General features: G+C 37.3%; 1 protein-coding gene across 4 annotated transcripts in view; it reads right to left on the bottom strand.

The window, feature by feature from the left end:
- LOC119626262 (probable ATP-dependent DNA helicase HFM1) overlaps nt 1-13,710 on the bottom strand; it is a 137,425-nt gene that overhangs the window by 48,859 nt on the left and 74,856 nt on the right. For all 4 annotated transcript variants that reach the window (XM_073008594.1, XM_073008595.1, XM_073008596.1 and 1 more), the window contains 2 exons: nt 11,935-11,982; nt 7,952-8,032 (listed from right to left, as the gene is read on the bottom strand). The gene's annotated coding sequence lies outside the window, so the exon portion shown is untranslated. The remainder of the gene's footprint in view (nt 1-7,951; nt 8,033-11,934; nt 11,983-13,710) is intronic.

The following is a 13,710-nucleotide window of genomic DNA, read 5'->3' as shown; positions in this document are numbered from 1 at the left end:
ATTTATTATAGAAAACTGAGGATCAAATTTTGTAGCAAAGGTGAGAGAGACCATGATCAAAACTAAAATTTTAAATTCATTTACATAATGACTATAGATGTATAGCAGTGAAAGTAAATTAGGTTTTCAAAAAACAAGCATAAACTGGGAATAAATATTCAAGGTCTGAAACTTTAAGAAATACATAGTAGTACAGATACCAGAGCAAGATAGCCGAATAGCAGCAGCTCCAGCCTCCAGCTCCCAGTGCGAGCGACACAGAGGACGGGTGATTTTTGCATTTTCAACTGAGGTACCGGGTTCATCTCACTGGGGAGTGCCGGACAATCAGTGCTGGTCAGTTGGTGCAGCCTGACCAGCGAGAGCTGAAGCAGGGCGAGCCATCGCCTCACCTGGGAAGTGCAAGGGGAAAGGGAATCCCTTTTCCTAGCCATGGAAAACTGAGACACACAACACCTGGAAAATGGGGTAACTCCCACCCTAATACTGCACTTTACCAAGGGTCTTAGCAAATGGCACACCAGGGGATTATATCCCACACCTGGCCGGGAGGGTCCCACGCCCACGGAGCCTCCCTCATTGCTAGCACAGCAGTCTGAGATCTAACTGCAGGGCAGCAGCGAGGCTGTCAGAGGGGCGCCTGCCATTGCTGAGGCTTAAGTAGGTAAACAAAGCCACTGGGAAGCGTGAATTGGGTGGAGTCCACCTCAGCTCAAGGGGGCCTGCCTGTCTCTGTACACTCCATCTCTGGGAATAGGGCATAGCTAAACAAAAAGCAACAGAAACCTCGGGAGAGGTAAATGACCATGTCTGACAGCTTTGAAGAGAGCAGTGGATCTCCCAGCACGGAGGCTGAGATCTGAGAACGAACAGACTGCCTGCTCAAGTGGGTCCCTGACCCGAGTAGCCTAACTGGGAGACATCCCCCACTAGGTGGAGACCAACACCTCACACCTCACACGGCAGGGTATACCCCTGAGACGAAGCTTCCAGAGCAAGAATCAGACAGCAACACTCGCTGTTTAGCAATATTCTATCTTCTGCAGCCTCCGCTGCTGATACCCAGGCAAACAGGGTCAGGAGTGAACTTCAAGCAATCTCCAAAGACCTACAGCTAAGGATCCTGACTGTTAGAAGGAAAACTAACAAACAGAAAGGACACCCACACAAAAACCCCATCAGTTCATCACCATCATCAAAGACCAAAGGCAGATAAAACCGCAAAGATGGGAAAAAAGGAGGGCAGAAAAGACGGAAATTCAAAAAATCAGAGTGCATCTCCCCCTCCAAAGGAACGCAGCTCATCGCCAGCAACGGATCAAAGCTGGACGGAGAATGACTTTGATGAGTTGAGGGAAGAAGGCTTCAGTCAATCAAACTTCTCAGAGCTAAAGGAGGAACTACATACCCAGCGCAAAGAAACTAAAAATCTTGAAAAAAGAATCGAAGAATGGATAACTAGAATAATCAATGCAGAGAAGGCCATAAACGAACTGAGAGAGTTAAAAACCATGACACGAGAAACACGTGACAAATGCACAAGCTTCAGTAACCGACTCGATCAACTGGAAGAGTATCAATGATTGAAGATCAAATGAATGAAACGAAGTGAGAAGAGAAGTCTAGAGAAAAAAGAGGAAAAAGAAATGAACAAAGCCTCCAAGAAATATGGGATTATGTGAAAAGATCAAATCTACGTCTGATTGGGGTGCCTGAAAGTGAGGGGGAAAATGGAACCAAGTTGGAAAACACTCTTCAGGATATCATCCAGGAGAACTTCCCCAACCTAGTAAGGCAGGCCAACATTCAACTTCAGGAAATACAGAGAATGCTACAAAGATACTCCTCGAGAAGAGCAACTCCAAGACACATATTGTCCGATTCACCAAAGTTGAAATGAAGGAAAAAATTTTAAGGGCAGACAGAGAGAAAGTCAGGTTACCCACAAAGGGAAGCCCATCAGACTAACAGCAGATCTCTCGGCAAAAACTCTACAAGTCAGAAGAGAGTGGGGGCCAATATTCAACATTCTTAAAGAAAAGAATTTTCAACCCAGAATTTCATATCCAGCCAAACTAAGTTTCATAAGTGAAGGAGAAATAAAATCCTTTACAGACAAGCAAATGCTTAGAGATTCTGTCAGAACCAGGCCTGCCCTACAAGAGACCCTGAAGGAATCACTAAACATGGAAAGGAACAACTGGTACCAGCCATTGCAAAAACATGCCAAAATGTAACGACCATCGATGCTAGGAAGAAACTGCATCAACTAACAAGCAAAATAACCAGCTAATATCACAATGACATGATCAAGTTCTGACATAACAATATTAACCTTAAATGTAATTGGACTAAATGGTCCAATTAAAAGACACAGACTGGCAAATTGGATAAAGAGTCAAACCCATCAGTTTGGGTGGGTCTTCAGGAGACCCATCTCACATGCAGAGACACACATAGGCTCAAAATAAAGGGATGGAGGAAGATCTACCAAGCAAATGGAGAACAAAAAAAAGTACGGTGCATTGCAATCCTTGTCTCTGATAAAATACACTTCAAACCACCAAAGATCAAAAGAGACAAAGAAGGCCATTACATAATGGTAAAGGGATCAATTCAACAGGAAGAGCTAACTATCCTAAATATATATGTACCCAATATAGGAGCACCCAGATTCATAAAGCAAGTCCTCAGAGACTTACAAAGAGACTCAGACTCCCATACAATAATAATGGGAGACTTCAACACCCCACTGTCATCATTAGACAGATCAACGGGACAGAAAGTTAACAAGGATATCCAGGAATTGAACTCAACTCTGCACCAAGCGGACTTAATAGACATCTACAGAACTCTCCACCCCAAATCAACAGAATATATATTCTTCTCAGCACCACATCGCACTTATTCCAAAATTGACCACATAGTTGGAAGTAAAGCACTCCTCAGCAAATGTAAAAGAACAGAAATTATAACAAACTGTCTCTCAGACCACAGTGCAATCAAACTAGAACTCAGGACTACGAAACTCAATCAAAACCGCTCAACTACATGGAAACTGAACAACCTGCTCCTGAATGATTACTGGGTACATAATGAAATGAAGACAGAAACAAAGATGTTCTTTGAAACCAATGAGAACAAAGATACAACACACCAGAATCTCTGGGACACATCTAAAGCAGTGTGTAGAGGGAAATTTATAGCACTAAATGCACACAAGAGAAAGCTGGAAAGATCTAAAATTGACACCCTAACATCACAATTAAAAGAACTAGAGAAACAAGAGCAAACACATTCAAAAGCTAGCAGAAGGCAAGAAATAACTAAGATCAGAGCAGAACTGCAGGAGATAGAGACACAAAAAACTCTCCAAAAAATCAATGAATCCAGGAGCTGGTTTTTTGAAAAGATCAACAAAATTGATAGACCGCTAGCAAGACTAATACAGAAGAAAAGAGAGAAGAATCAAATAGACGCAATAAAAAATGACAAAGCGGATATCACCACCGACCCCACAGAAATACAAACTACCATCAGAGAATACTATAAACACCTCTATGCAAATAAGCTAGAAAACTTAGAAGAAATGGATAATTTCCTGGACACTTAACACTCTCCCAAGACTAAACTAGGAAGAAGTTGAATCCCTGAATAGACCAATAACATGCTCTGAAACTGAGGCAATAATTAATACCCACCAACCAAAAAAAGTCCAAGACCAGACAGATTCACAGCTGAATTCTACCACAAGTACAAGAAGGAGCAGGTACCTTTCCTTCTGAAACTATTCCAATCAATAGAAAAAGAGGGAATCCTCCCTAACTCATTTTATGGGGCCAACATCATCCGGATACAAAAGCCTGGCAGAGACACAACAAAAAAAGAGAATTTTAGACCAATATCCCTGATGAACATCAATGCAAAAATCCTCAATAAAATACTGGCAAACCAGATCCAGCAGCACATCAAAAAGCTTATCCACCATGATCAAGTGGGCTTCATTCCTGGAATGCAAGGCTGGTTCAACATACACAAATCAATAAACATAATTCAGCATATAAACAGAACCAAAGACAAAAACCATATGATTATCTCAATAGAGGCAGAAAAGGCCTTTGACAAAATTCAACAGCCCTTCATGCTAAAACCCTCAATAAATTTGGTATTGATGGAACGTATCTCAAAATAATAAGAGCTATTTATGACAAACCCACAGCCAATATCATACTGAATGAGCAAAAACTGGACGCATTCCCTTTGAAAACTGGCACAAGACAGGGATGCCCTCTCTCACCACTGCTACTCAACATAGTGTTGGAAGTTCTGGCTAGGGCAATCAGGCAAGAGAAAGAAATCAAGGGTATCCAGTTAGGAAAAGAAGAAGTCAAATTGTCCCTGTTTGCAGATGACATGATTGTATATTTAGAAAACCCCATCATCTCAGCCCAAAATCTCCATAAGCTGAAAAGCAACTTCAGCAAAGTCTCAGGATACAAAATTAATGTGCAAAAATCACAAGCATTCTTATACACCAGTAACAGATAAACAGAGAGCAAAATCATGAATGAACTTCCATTCACAATTGCTTCAAAGAGAATAAAATACCTAGGAATCCAACTTACAAAGGATGTAAAGGACCTCTTCAAGGAGAACTACAGACCACTGCCTAGTGAAACAAAAGAGGACACAAACAAATGGAAGAACATACCAGGCTTATGGATAGGAAGAATCAATATCGTGAAAATGGCCATACTGCCCAAAGTAATTTATAGATTCAATGCCATCCCCATCAAGCTACCAATGACTTTCTTCACAGAATTGGAAAACACCACTTTAAAATTCATATGGAACCAAAAAAGAGCCCGCATTGCCAAGACAATCCTAAGTCAAAAGAACAAAGCTGGAGGCATCACGCTACCTGACTTCAAACTATGCTACAAGGCTACAGTAACCAAAACAGCATGGTACTGGTACCAAAACAGAGATATAGACCAATGGAACAGAACAGAGTCCTCAGAAATAATACCACACATCTACAGCCATCTGATCTTTGACAAACCTGACAAAAACAAGAAATGGGGGAAAGATTCCCTGTTTAATAAATGGTGCTGGGAAAATTGGCTAGCCATAAGTAGAAAGCTGAAACTGGATCCTTTCCTTACTCTCTATACGAAAATTAACTCAAGATGGATTAGAGACTTAAATGTTAGACCTAATCCCATAAAAACCCTAGAAGAAAACCCAGGTAATACCATTCAGGACATAGGCATGGGTAAGGACTTCACGTCTAAAACACCAAAAGCAATGGCAACAAAAGCCAAAATTGACTAATGGGATCTAATTAAACTAAAGAACTTCTGCACAGCAAAAGAAACTACTATCAGAGTGAACAGGAAACCTACAGAATGGGAGAAAATTTTTGCAAACTACTCATCTGACAAAGGGCTAATATCCAGAACCTACAAAGAACTCAAACAAATTTGTGAGAAAAACACAAACAACCCCATCAAAAAGTGGGCAAAGGATATGAGCAGACTTCTCTCAAAAGAAGACATTCATGCAGCCAACAGACAGACAAATGAAAAAATGCTCATCATCACTGGCCATCAGAGAAATGCAAATCAAAACCACAATGAGATATCATCTCACACCAGTTAGAATGACAATCATTAAAAAGTCAGGAAACAACAGGTGCTGGAGAGGATGTGGAGAAATAGGAACACTTTTACACTATTGGTGGGATTGTAAATTAGTTCAACCATTGTGGAAAACAGTATGGCGATTCCTCAAGGATCTAGAACTAGAAATACCATATGACCCAGCCATTGAATTACTGGGCATATACCCAAAGGATTATGAATCATGCTGCTATAAAGACACATGCACACATATGTTTATTGTGGCACTATTGACAATAGCAAAGACTTGGAATCAACCCAAATGTCCATCAGTGAAAGACTGGATTAAGAAAATGTGGCACATACACATCATGGAATACTATGCAGCCATAAAAAAGGATGAGTTTGTGTCCTTTGTAGGGACATGGATGCAGCTGGAAACCATCATTCTCAGCAAACTATCGCAAGAACAGAAAACCAAACACCTCATGTTCTCACTCATAGGTGGGAACTGAACAATGAGATCACTTGGACACAGGAAGGGGAACATCACACACCAGGGCCTATTATGTGGAGGGGAGTGGGGGGAGGGATGACATTGGGCGTTATAACTGATGTAAATGATGAGTTGATGGGTGCTGACGAGTTGATGGGTACAGCACACCAACATGGCACATGTATACATATGTAACAAACCTACACGTTGAGGACATGTACCCTAGAACTTAAAGTATAAAAAAAAAAAAAAGTACATAGTAAGCATAAAAGGTCAGCAAAGTAAGACTGATTAAAGGAGGAGGAGAACCAGAAGAGTGGAGTGTTAAGTAGACAAAATTAACTAAGTACTATTCACTGATGACTGACAAAGAATAAATGTTATTATAGGTCATTTATTAGGTATGTTTAAAGACAAAAAGAATAGTATCAGTGGATTCAAGAAGTACCACAAGAAAGAAGTGATAGCAGGAATGCAATTCTTGATGAGAATGAAAGTATATAAAAACAGATGAATAAGACGTCCTAGTGATTCTAATGCCCCCTCTAGTGAGATGCCCTAGAACACACAGAAGATAATTCTCACAAACAAAATTAGGTGTATCAAAATAATGACCAAGGAAGAAGGAAAAAAAAATGTTATTAATATAGGGCTGAGAGTCAGGGCAGCAAATTATTTTAAAACTTAACCTTATATGAAATATAAATTTTAACATTTTACAAAATCATGTATTTCTATAGTATGGTTGCAAGTAAAAAACACATTAAAAATGAACAGTACATGCCAAAAGTTAACAGATAGATTCTGAATTCAAAAAAAAATTTCCATATTACCCAACTTTCAAACAATAAATTACCTTTACTTAAAAAGATTAACTGGAATAATAAAATCATTTTCTCCAAAAACTTCTAATCATGAGTGCTAAAAACCACAAAACATCTTTTCCCTTTTATTATACTCTAAATAGAGGAGGGGATTCAGGACACGTATCCCAAAATGGGACATCTTGGCATATTGAATATTTTAAGCTGTAGGAATTTGAGAAACAACATGTACAAGAAGAATATTTTCTGGCCTTCCCCTGAAGCAAGTCATAACACCCTCATGTGAGAGGTGCCCTCCCTATACCTAAAGAATGGAGCATCTTTATCCCCATAGACACAGAGTGGAATTTGAATGAACAGGCTTTGCTAAATTTCCCCCAATTTATTACACTTAGTTCACATCCCCTTTGTCCTATTATATTTCTCCATGACTTTTCCATCTTCATCACACCTGGCATAAAAACATTCAGGTTTAACCATTTCTTTGGGTCTTCATTTCCTTATAAAGGCTGCCATGTCACATAAAACATATTAAATACATTTGTATGCTTTTCTCTTGTTAATGCATTTTGTTATAGAAGTCCCAGTTAATGAACCTAAGATGAGTAGAAGGAAAAGATATTTTTCCTAACCTTACAGAAGTTTAACCACCAGATTATCAATGATTGAATATTTAAGAATATAAAAAGCATATTATAAGCATACCAATAAAAGTATATCTGTAATAGTTATAAGAGGCCTAAAGCAACCCAAAGATTCAAGCATTTCGTTCCTCTGCCAGAAGTCACCAGAATCAATGAAGACAAATTCTGTGCACCTGTCAAAAAGAAACTATCCTTTTACAAATAGGACTTGTTTAAATTTATCATGCCTACGGCTAATAATGATGATACCCTGTTGAGAACTGAGATCACAATTTAGTTATCATCATCTAAACTTTAGTAAAATAAAATTTTAATTTAGTCTTAAGTAAACAATTGCTAAATTTACTGACAATGATAGGAAATTACCAGTTGGTTTGAAATTAACAGCTTCATCCATCTTTATTAAGTCCAGGGATGATAAATCATTCAGATTCTTCAAACATAATTCTGTTTAATTATAGAAAACACATTTTAATTTTAGTAAAATAGGGAAGTAGGGCAAAATAATTTATTATTAAATATGTTAAAGTTGTTATTACTGTGTAATTGTTCTAAAAGAACCACAGTCCCTAATTAAGCGGTAAGAAAAAGCTCATTTAAATAAAAAAGCTAACTAATACACTAAAAACATTTTCTAAAAGTAACAAGAATACAAGTAATAAAAAGAACATTCAGTAAGTAGAAATAACACGTAAAACTTGGAGTTTTAAGTAATACATGATACACAGGTATTACCTCATTTAATCCTGAAAACATCACAATAAGGTAGACACCGATATTCTCATATATAGGTTAGGAAACTAACGAATAGAGGCTACGTAACTTGCTCCAGGTCTAAGTATCCACTTTGCTATCTGCCCTCCATTAAGGTAATGGTTTGCTTTTTCTTTTATTTTTTCTTTAAACTTCTATCAAAGATATATTAATATATGCACAAAGTATAAGGAGTCAAATAGTTCTGCAAAGATTATTCCAAAAACCACCTCCTCCCTCTTTGCCACTTTCTTGAAGCAACAACTTTAACTGATGCTTTCAGGTGTTTACTTTTGTTTCTCTGACAGGAAGAAATGCTAGTTCATGCTCACTATTGATGGGGATCAGAGCAATTGCAGTGATCTGCTGCTTACAGTTCCTTCTCTGCCTCATACTATGCTCCAGGAGATACAAGATAGTTCAGAGCAGACAGTGGGAATACTGTAATAGTTCAATCCTAAATAGAGCAGCCACTCAAAAAAACACCCTTAGAGTTCTTCAGGAAATACTTTAGTTTAAGCAGCACTGTTTAGACAGCTTGAGTGTTAAGTGTTTGGGTGAAGTAAAGATTTTGAAGTCTTTTCTAATTTTCTTAATTACCCACTATTAAATCAGTTCATTACCCATTACTCGGTAAGTCAATGAAAAATGCTTACTTTACCATAAGCTGAGCATGATTCTAAGCTCTATGTTTACAGCAGTTAACAAGACAAGGTTTTTCTTTTTAGAACTTATATTTTACAGAAGAAAGCAATCAACATACAAATAAATATACGGTTTCACATATACTATAAAGAAACATAAGGCTAAGAACCTGTATAGAATGATTGTATAGAATTTTAAATCTTTTAACTAAAGTTTATGTTTATTTCCTTTTCCTTTTTTTCCTTTCTTTTCTTTTCTTTTCTTTTTTTTTTTTTTTTTGAGACAGGGTCTTACTCTGTTGCCCAGGCTAAAATACAGTGGCATGATCACAGCTCACTGCAGCCTCAACCTCCCAGACCCAAGCAATCTTCCCACCTCAGTCTCCCAAGTAGCTGGAACTACAGGCATGTACCACCGCACCAGCTAATTTTTAAAATAACTTTTTGTAAAGGTGGGATCTCCCTATGTTGTCCAGGCTGGTCTCAAACTCCTGAGCTCAAGCGATCTGCCAACCTTGGCCTCCCAAAGGGATTACAGGCATGAACCACCATGCCCAACCTATATATATTTCTCATAAATGCTATATATTTTGATATAGAGTAAGGCTATCCTCACCCTTATTGTCAAAATAAACACATTACCTTTTCTAAAAACAAGGAAAACAACAATAACAACATTAGAATCATTTTGTCCTCTCAGTAAAGGTGAATTTAAGTAAGATACACCACAGGAAGACCTCTCTAAAAAGTTAATATTTGAACAGGGATCTGAATAAAATGAAGGTGCACACCATGTAAAGTATGCAAGGAGTGTTCCAAAAATAGGGAACAAAATGTGCAAAGGACCTGATGTGGGAACAAGCTTGTTGTATTTAAGGAATAGCAAGAAGGCCAATTTGGTGAGAGTAGAATAAAAGAGAGATAAAGTGACAAGAGATAGGCAGGGAGATATCAAGCAGGATTTTGTGGCCTGTGGTGAAAATTTGTATTTTATTCTAAGAGTAATGGGGAAGCTATTAGAGTATACTGCGCAAGAAAGTATAAACAAGTTTAGGAAACAGCATATACTATGCCGATCCTTCCTGAGAGATTTAAAGCAGATCTCCAAGGATAATGGCAGTGCTCAGAAAATGCTGACCTAAAGCATTTCAAACTCAGTAAGACTGAGAGGACCTCAGAAACAAGAATGTCACTTTGACCTTTCCCTGACTTTCTGTGTGAAACATGGTCACAAAGGAATTCTCTGACCTACTTTGTCTAAATTCTAAGACCCTCATTCCACGGTATGGAATAGTCCTGTCTCATGCCCAGGAAGAAAGAATGCTACACAGAGAGGCCAAGAAGAATCTGAACAAACAGGCCTTGTTAAGATCTGCCCAGTTTTTTAACATTAGATAATACCCTTTTTGTCCAGTCATGTTTCTCAACAACTATCCATTTTTTTTTCATTAGACTTGCCATAGAAACACAGTTTTCCCTGGGTCTTTGGGTCTTAATTTCTGAAGGCTCCCATGTCATATACAACTTTGATTAAATAAATTTGTTATGCTTTTCTCTTGTTAATCTGCCTTGTTACAGGAGTGTCAGCTGTGAACCTTGCAATGAATGAGGAAAAGATGTTACTATTTTTCTCTCCTACAATACCAAAACCTTAATATTCAGTTATATTTAGCTATTTTTGTTTATAAGGCAAAACTTTGCTAACCCTATAGTGACCAAAGATAAGGCAAATATGAGCTGTGATTCTGCTAATTTAACAAAAGATGAAACATTAAAGTTATCTGAATATAGCAATATACCTCTTGGACTGTCTGATTTCTTGAGTGTATTTGATCATTATTTTCAAAATATATGTTTAATTTTTAAAATCCCATTACAAAATTAATCAATACCTTGAAGATAACACAACTTATAATCTGTATTTCAACATGAATACAGCAGCATTATAAATATATGCTATTGGTTATGACCATGTTTTAACAACTTATTTATTCTTTAAGCAAGACAATTTTACTGCTTTATCTTTATCTCTGCATTTTTATTTGCCACACATGTAATACAAGTAGAGAATAAATTTAAATTAGCTAAATATTTTTAGAGGATCTAACTTTTTTCTTTTACTAAAGAGACAGTCTCAACTCAATGAAACGTAGCAATTTCTAATCTGAATAAATGCCTATCAATATTTTACATTTTAAAAAACAAGTAAGAAATACCAGTTGATTAACTAAATAACAAAGTTGAGGTTGGATAGGAATACATCTTTGGCACAGGTTGGGATACAAAGCCCATAATCAATCTGGGCTTATATTTTTCAATTAAAATTAAGTAGAAAAGAAAAAATACATGTTGGGCATGGTCGCTCACACCTATAATCTCGGTACTTTGGGAGGCAGAGGTGGGAGGATCACTTGAGGCCAGGAGTTTGAGACCAGGTCGGCTGAAAAACACAGTGAGACTCTCTTTCTAAAAAAACTACCAAATTAACCAGTTGTGGTGGCTCACGCCTATAGTCCCAGCTACTCAGGAGGCTGTGGCAGGAGGATCATTTGAGCTCAGGAGTTCAAGGTTACAATGAGCTATGATCACGCCACTGCATTCCATCCTGGGTGACAGAGTAAGACCGTCTGTTTTTAAAAAAAGAAAAAATACAGAGTGTGTATGTGTAGGCATATTTTCAAAGACCAGGGTGATGTTAGGAATAACAACCAAATAAACCAAGTTAACATATTATACAAAGAAAGATATTCGGACAGAATAAATTGATTAATTCAGCAAAAAAGTACATATGTCAAGCTTTTTGTGTGAAAAAGAAATAGTTCACATTATTTTTCTACAGGCAAGTTTCCTTTTTAAAAGATGATTTACAAAAGCATATTCTTACTTTCACAATAACTGAACTTTTTCACTAAAATATATAGAATCTAATTTTTAGAATGAAATGCCTCTAACCTTGTAATTTTGCTTCAATTCCATCTTTGTTCAATCCAGATGCAAAACCTGCATGTCATGAAAATTTACAAAAAGTAACATAGAATTTAGTTCACCTTTACAGGCTCAGTTTATACCCCTGTTAACTAGTGAAGAGTAGTCTAATTAAGAAAAAAAATCTCAGCTTATTGAGTTCAAACAAGGCTTAAATATCCATAGAAACAATGAACAGGAATATCATATTTTAACAAGAATTGTTTGGAATAAATTTCCAAATGTTTTACACATAGCAAATATCTGTCAAGTGTTTAATATCTTCTAATGAACTTTCATTGTAACATGAATGTTCCTATGAAAACATGTTTGGTAACACAAACATTTTGTGCTATTCACTGAAGTTGAAACTACACATACCCTTTAACTCAATAATTTCACTCCTAGGCACATACCCACAGATATACATATACATGTGTATCAAAAGATATATATAACAATGTTCACAGAAACATTATTTAAAATTAATAATTTCCTTTCATCAAAAGATTTATATTCATATAAATGGAATCTTTTCAAGAATAGATAAAGCTAGCCTGTGGTATGTAAGTCAGAATAGCATTGACTTCTGGGGGCAAATACTGACAGAAAAGGAGCATGAGGGAACATCTAGAAAATGTTCTATATCTTAATCTGAGCTGTGGTTACATGTGTGTATATGTGTGTATAAACATATATATAAAACTTCATTGACCTATACACCTCATATTTGTGCAGTTTACTATAAGTGATATCTCAATACAAAAAAGTAACTACAGAAAATAAAGTAACTATGAAAATGAAGGAATGAAAATTAAAACATGAAAGATATTAATATTCATACTTGATATTCATAAAAATACACAAGTATACACCCTGAAGGAAAGGCTGGAGAAACAAAATATGGCACTTTTGAACACTGCTGATAGGTATATGAGCTACTAAGGTAGAAATTTACCCAAATTTATAAATGCATATATCCCTTGACACAGGAATTTCATTTCTAGAGATTTATCATACAGATAGATTCATACATGGAAAAAATGAAGGGATTTTTTGGCTACATTGTTTGTAATAGCAAACAATTAGAAAAACCATAAATGTCCATCAATTGGGGATCATTTAAATAGGTGATACGTAAGTAAATGGAATATTATTTAGCTATTAAAAAAAGCTTCCAGCCAGGCATGGTGGCTCACAGCTATAATCCTAGCACTTTGGGAGGGTGAAGTGAGAGGATCGCTTGAGCCCACAAGTTCGAGACCAGCCTGGGCAGCATAGGGAGGCTCTGCCTCTACAATTTTTTTTTTCAAAAGTTAGCCAGTGTGCTGGCATGGGCCTGCAGTACCAGCTACTCAGGTGGCTGGGGTGAGAAACCCACTTGAGCCCAGAAGGTTGAAGGTGCAGTAAGCTGTGATCACACCATTGGATTCAGCCTGGGCAAGAGAGTGACAGCCTGTCTCAAAAAAGCTTCCAAGACATACTAAGAAAAAAAGGAATGTGCAGAAGACTAAAATAATGGAGGTTTAAAAAAATATGCCCACAAGGCCAGGCACGGTGGCTCATGCCTGTAATCCCAGCTTGTTGGGAGGCCAAGGCAGGTGGATCACTTGAGATCAAGAGTTCCAGACCAGCCTGGTCAACATGGTGAAGCGCCATCTCTGCTAAAAATACAAAAAATTAGCCAGTCATGGTGGCACGTGCCTGTAGTCCCAGCTACTCAGAAGGGTAAGGCAGAGAATTGCTTGAACCTGTGAGGTGGAA

Source organism: Chlorocebus sabaeus, chromosome 20 (genome assembly GCF_047675955.1).
Source record: "Chlorocebus sabaeus isolate Y175 chromosome 20, mChlSab1.0.hap1, whole genome shotgun sequence".
Lineage (NCBI taxonomy): Eukaryota > Metazoa > Chordata > Mammalia > Primates > Cercopithecidae > Chlorocebus > Chlorocebus sabaeus.
Note: the sequence above shows the minus strand (reverse complement) of the source record. Positions and strands in the feature narration are given on the sequence as shown.